General features: G+C 44.7%; 1 protein-coding gene across 5 annotated transcripts in view; it reads right to left on the minus strand.

Annotated features, from left to right (window-relative positions):
* The window catches only part of CILK1 (ciliogenesis associated kinase 1), a 59,065-nt gene extending 53,941 nt beyond the window's left edge, over positions 1-5,124 (minus strand). Inside the window, exons 1-2 of one of the 5 annotated variants that reach the window (XM_045057650.1) lie at positions 4,858-5,120; positions 337-420 (exon numbers count right to left, since the gene is read on the minus strand). The gene's annotated coding sequence lies outside the window, so the exon portion shown is untranslated. Of the gene's footprint in view, positions 1-336; positions 421-1,354; positions 1,370-4,857 lie in introns of those variants that run through there. The other 4 variants (XM_019830723.2, XM_003986239.5, XM_045057651.1 and 1 more) reach the window with 4 other exon arrangements.
* Positions 5,125-6,036: the final 912 nt, after the last annotated feature.

A 6,036-nucleotide genomic window follows, 5' to 3' on the forward strand; every position in this document is an offset into this window, starting at 1 on the left:
GGCTGTCCCATCCCCTTGTGCCCCTCCTTCTTTGCAAAATTGGACGATCATATGGGGGCCAGGGCATGAAAATTATGAATCCTCCTAAAAATTTTTACACAAATTTGAGAAAACATTTGCTTTTTAACAGCTAAGATAACACATAGAAATATGTATCTTTATTTTCTCAGTTTTGCCTATGTTAAATCAAAATTTAATAAATTGACTTTCAGAGCAAAGGCAGTGTCCAAGAGGCCAAAATCATTAATTATTACTTATTATTATTATTACTCATGCAGTGAGTAACTTTCACGATATTGTCAAATAGTAGTGGGACGTTATACCATAATACTTTACCTTCTGGCTCTGGGCCATTATCTTTCATAGTAACCATGAGGGCAGTCACATGTTATCAGCACTTCCTCACAGGTTGTATTACACCTACAAGGTAAAATATGACTCACATTGATCTTTCCTCAGAAATATGGGGCTCTCACAAGTTCCTGGCCATCACTGCACATTTATCAAGTGGCTACTCACAGCCCCAGGTGTGGGGGAAAACATACCAAAGGAAATGTGAGGTACCGTCATAGTCCTTTCACTTAAAAAAATTGAGTTAAGGTGACAAACTTAAAATTCAGGAAAAATTTAAAGTAAGATAATATATAACCCAATACTAATTACTATAGATTGAATGCTAAGATCAATAGGACCTAAATTCAACATAGACACAGCTTAAGGTTGAGGGAACTTTAGACTACAGAATTAGATTTTCTTTTTCCTATATGGGACCTTAATGATTATGCAATACTCTCACTTTACCAATGAGATCTTGAGACCTCATTACTACGAATAGAATCTTGGTTATCTTCAGAGTAGCATACTTTTATAGCTTTTTTTTTCACCTTTATTTTAGAGAGAGAGAGAGTGAGCAGGGGACAGGGGCAAAGGGAAAGAGAGAGAATCTACAGCAGGCTCCATGCTCACTGCAGAGCCTGATGTGGGGCTTGATCCCACAACCATGGGATCATGACATAAGCCAAAATTGAGTCGGATGCTCAACTGACTGACTCATCCAGGTGCTCCAGAGTAGCATACTTTTTAATGTGTGAATATAAGAAGTGTTTTAAGAATTTATTAATGATATATCAAATGCTCCCCATTTCCCCTTTTGTAGAAAGTATATATTGTTAATCCTGAACCACATATTTAAAAAAAGGAGGCAGACTTCCAAAGATGTGCTTTCTTCAAACTCTGAGACAACTTCACAGGTCAACACACATAGGGTTTGATTCCACCTGCACAGGTGAGCCCCACCACAAGCACTCTTTCTATGAAGGTTCCCGACTTACAAAGCAGCGAGTCAGGCACTTACTCACTGTGCAAGGACATTTCAGTTTCCCTGCAAGGAAATCAGGAATGGAAGCTTTCCGCTTGGACTGAGTACTTCCCTAGGATCAGCTGAATAGTAGTATTTTCCCAGCATCACACAGCACCTCACCAGGAGCAGAGGGATTGAGCGTGAATGCCCACATCAACTTTCCTTACCATCTTGAGAAGACCTGTGTTTCTTCTTTCATTTCTTTGGCTGCAAGTAAAGACATTTCTGATTTCTTCCTGCCATAAACACACAGCATTTGAATGCAATTTGCCCCACAAAATGGTTTGCTTTACCCAACTGTTTTTATAAGGTAACTTTCTAGAACACCTGTGTATTGATAAGAAAGTCAGAACTGTTTCAAGGTGAGCACAGTCACAACCAATGATACAGTTGCACCGTAACCCCCAAACAACACGTGTGTGTGTGTCAGTCATCCCGTGCACACCTCTGTGCACAATCCCAGCCAACCACATCAACCACATCTGAGGTCCTTCTAATTCTCTACTCATAGGGCCCCTCTCAGGATGCTGTGGTTGGCAAAGCCTGCCAATGAGAGAATTTACAGTTCAGTGAGACCCTACTCACAGGCTGACGGGTCAACATCCACAGAAGGGTCACTGTACCCAGAATTCTGCCAAGAAAGCACCATGCAAGCAGTCCTGCCATAAATAGAGACACTCATACACACCCCACATGCAGAAAAAAAGAAGGGCTAGATACACTCCAACTCAGCAAGGTCCTGCAAAATGAAACGGAGGCCCTTTCCGCAAGAGATGCTGTGAGAGAAAAACAAACAAACAAACGAGAAGGCAGTAGTGTTCCTGGCAAGGTTCAGATGGAAAAACAGCAACAGATCCCAGAAGCAGAGCTGCAGCCAGGGATAACCTCAGCTCAAGCCATGTTAAGTAAGGGCAGGATAACACTCACGGAGGATTCACCGCGTGGTCGCCGTGTCCTCTGAGCCATGACTTGTAGTCTACTACAAGCCAGTCAACAAATACCTACCAAATAGGTGCTACATGTTCAGGCCCCTTTGAGTCACTGTGAGGGATGGGCAGATTTTAGTTAGGTGTATGTCAGGCACTGTTGAGGCGCCATAGGGCATCTTTGCACCACCACATGCTGGGGAAGGCATTTCCCCTTTCAAATGCTAGGAGTATCCCACAAGGCCACGTGAGTAATAAGTGGAGTCAGGCCCTGACCTCAATTCTGCCTGACTCCAAAGCTCAGGACACCACATCACCACACGTAAACTATGGCTTCTGCCCTAAAGAGGCTTAAAATAACCTAAACCAATTAGAGATCAATACAGCCAATATAATGAAGAATTAACAAACAAGAATCTTAAGACTTTAAAGAAAGAGAAGAGGAGTGAGTAGCTAGAGAAGACATTAGGTAAGAAGGAGAGCTGGTCTCCTCCTCAGAGGATGGGTAAGATTTGCATGGGAGAGTGGGGAGGAGGGAGGGAGTTTCTAGGAGAGCAGTGTGAGCCTTGACACTGCAGTGGGAATGAGCCTGGCCCCCTTAGCAGGACAGCAAGACCAAACTGCATAGAGCACACGGATCTACAGTGAACTGAAAATAGGATTTAGATAGGAGGGGTGAGGCCTGATTATGAAAGCCTTGAAAAATCAGACAAATTATTTGAGATAGCAAATGGAGAGGAACTGAAGGTTGCAAGGCAAGGAGAGAGTCGAAGTGATAGTTAAAAAAAATTAGATGGACAGCAAATGCTGAAGAGACCAGAAAGGGGAGCATCTCATTCATTCATTCATTGGTTTATTCAGCAAACATTTACTGAGGACTTACTAAGAGCCAGGCTTGCTTGGACTGCCAGCTAAGTGACTGCTCCAGTCTGCAGGAGAGGAAGGGTGAGGTTCTGGATAACAACATGGAGGGAGGGATCTGAACAAATCACATTTCAAAGGTCTTGGTGACTCATTGATACAGAGGCTGAAGGAAATGAAGGAAAAGATAAAGATAATTCCAAAGGTTCAAGACTGACATGATTTCCACCTTTACTGGGAACCTCAAAAAGTGCTACGAATAAAACAAACAATGAAAGTATAAAAAGAGCTTTGATGATGTTGAACAGTCAACAAAACCCCAAAAGACCTGTTCTTTATCCTGGCAACTCATTTATGCATTGTCTGTAGGTAAGAAATTTCAGTGAGAAAAACCACTTCTCTGGCTAAATGCTGAGTTCCCCTGGCAAGGAGCATAGACCTCTGCCTCCTCAGACAGGCTCCATCAACCCTCCAACACATCCCTCCATCATCTAAAACGAAACTGATCTCATTAAGAAATGTGGCTGCCCACTCCTGACTTTGGAGGAGGGCAAGGCAAAGTGGACAGAGGAAAACAGAAAGTGGGCAAGGTCACTGTAGCGGGCCATATATCTTACGGAGGGGGCAGTGGTACAGGATATCATTTTTAAATAGAGGATCACAGCAATGCTTTCATTTCTATACCCACTTCCTAGTATTTTACAATTAGTGATCCTCAAATAGATAGGAAGGCATTAAAGATTCTTTACCAAATCACAGCGCTTTGTCCAGAAACTATTTCAAATGTGCATATTTATGCATACATTAACTCCTAGTACAGCTAGCATATGGTTCAGACACAAATTCTTCTTAATAATTTACATGTTGACTACACAAATTTCAAGCTCATTTTAATTTTACATTCAGCAAGAGTACAATTCATTGTTGGGGCACATCCTGAAAGCCTACTCACTGGAAAATGAGACATGAAAACTGTAGCTATCAAACTTCTATTGCTACAAAGAGTGTTACAGGCCAAAATAAAAAAACAATACCTTGGAGAAATCTAGACTTGCATGCAAAATTCAAGGCAGTATTCTCTCAGCCTGGCCCAGCTTTAGCAAAAGCAGATCTTTACTTAATTATAAGTAGAAATGAGTACTCTTTTCTGCAGAATGACGTTTTCAACTACTTTTATATTTAAAGTAAAAGCCCTCTATGTTAGTGTCAAAGTCAGACTTTAAAAGGTGTATTACAAAAGAAACGGTTGCTCTGGAAAATCCTTCAACATCCCTCTCCTAATATCTACTCAGGTTAGTAAGAAGAAATCAGAGCAGAAAGAAACCCAGTGAAAAATGGTTGCACATAAACGTGTGAAGATTCTGGCTCAGACCCCCTTGTGGGACAGCCACAGGCCTAGTCAGGAAAATTCCAACAGCAAGTCCCCCACATCCTACTAAAGAGGCTTAAAATCGGGCAAGGTCTTTTGTCTCTTTAACACCGAAAGGTAAACACCCATCAAAATCTTCCAGAGTCGGAACAACCCGGAGTTTCCATGCCAAGAGGGAAAGAGCCACATGACCGCGGAGAGAAACTACAGCCCATTAGCCTCTCCCTCTCCTTCCAGCCCCTCGCTGAGGCCCCGGCGCCGGGGTCCCTCCGCAGTTCCACTCCTTCATCCCCAGTGACAGGTCGCCTAGCAGAAGCCCCTAAATCCCCGGCCCCACTTACTGGCGCCGCGAACACAGGCGGGGGCCCGCCCCTGCGGTGAGCGCAGTTCCTCGGCGACTGGGGCGCAGCAGCCGGATCGGGAACTGGGGGTAGGGGCGATCCCTGCTAGGACAGCCCGAGCGGTCCGTATAGGGACGCCCGGGAGGTCCGGCGAGTCGCACGGGCCGCGCGGCGCATGGTGGAGCAGCAGGAACCCGGCCGCTCTCCAGCCTCCGGCTGGAAAACAAACAAAAGGCAGGGAGGCTTCTAGTGGGGACGACCGGCCGCTTTCCCTGGGAAAAGTTACCCTGCAGCTCCCCTCGCTGGCCCTGCGCGTCCCTGCACCGCCGCGTCCAGGCAGCCCGGGGGCGCCGAGGTGCCGCGCCGCGCTCCTCGCCGGGGCGGACCAAGCCCAGGGATCCCTGCGGTCCGCTGGCCACCCGTGAGCCCCCCCGCCCCAGCTCCACACGCTCTCCTTGTTGCACTTCTGTGCATCAGGGATCAAGATTTAGAAACGAAGGCCGTGGACACAGGTTCTGAGAACACTTCATTACAGGTAATCATGGTGAAAACGTTTGCCCGGTTTAAAAGAACATAACCGGGGATGCACGACATTGTGAATGAAATCAGTGCCACTGAAATGTACACTCCAGAATGGTTAAGATGGCAGATTGTGTTATACTTTACAGCAATAAAAAATATTTTGAAATAAAAACGCAACGGGTTGCTTGTTAGCATTCATTTGAACTTGAAGAGTTTTTATACGGTTAGCAACTTTACTTTGAAAGGCTGGATTGTTATCCAGGTGGGAAACACTAGATATGATTCATACAACAATTGTATTCTGCGTGTAACTAGTTATATGTAATCTAACACACTTGTGTGTTAAACACAGTCACTTGTGTCATAAATTATATTGTAGACATTACCTTAAATCATCCACATAAAGGCTGGTTCTGAAGCGACTTGAAAAAAGAAACTGCTTCAAGCCTTCTCCTCCCCCCTTCCCAATTTAAGGTTACATAATTGCCCCAAGACTACATTTTTCAGAACTAGTCGACTGCAGGAGGGAGCAACTTTAGTTGGAGGCATCAGAATCACCTGGCAGGCTTGTGAAAACAGATTGCTGGGCTCATCCCCAGAATTCTGGTGCTGATGCTGCTGGTCCAGGGAACCATACTGCCCTGAGCAACACAATTT

Source organism: Felis catus, chromosome B2, assembly GCF_018350175.1.
Source record: "Felis catus isolate Fca126 chromosome B2, F.catus_Fca126_mat1.0, whole genome shotgun sequence".
NCBI lineage: Eukaryota > Metazoa > Chordata > Mammalia > Carnivora > Felidae > Felis > Felis catus.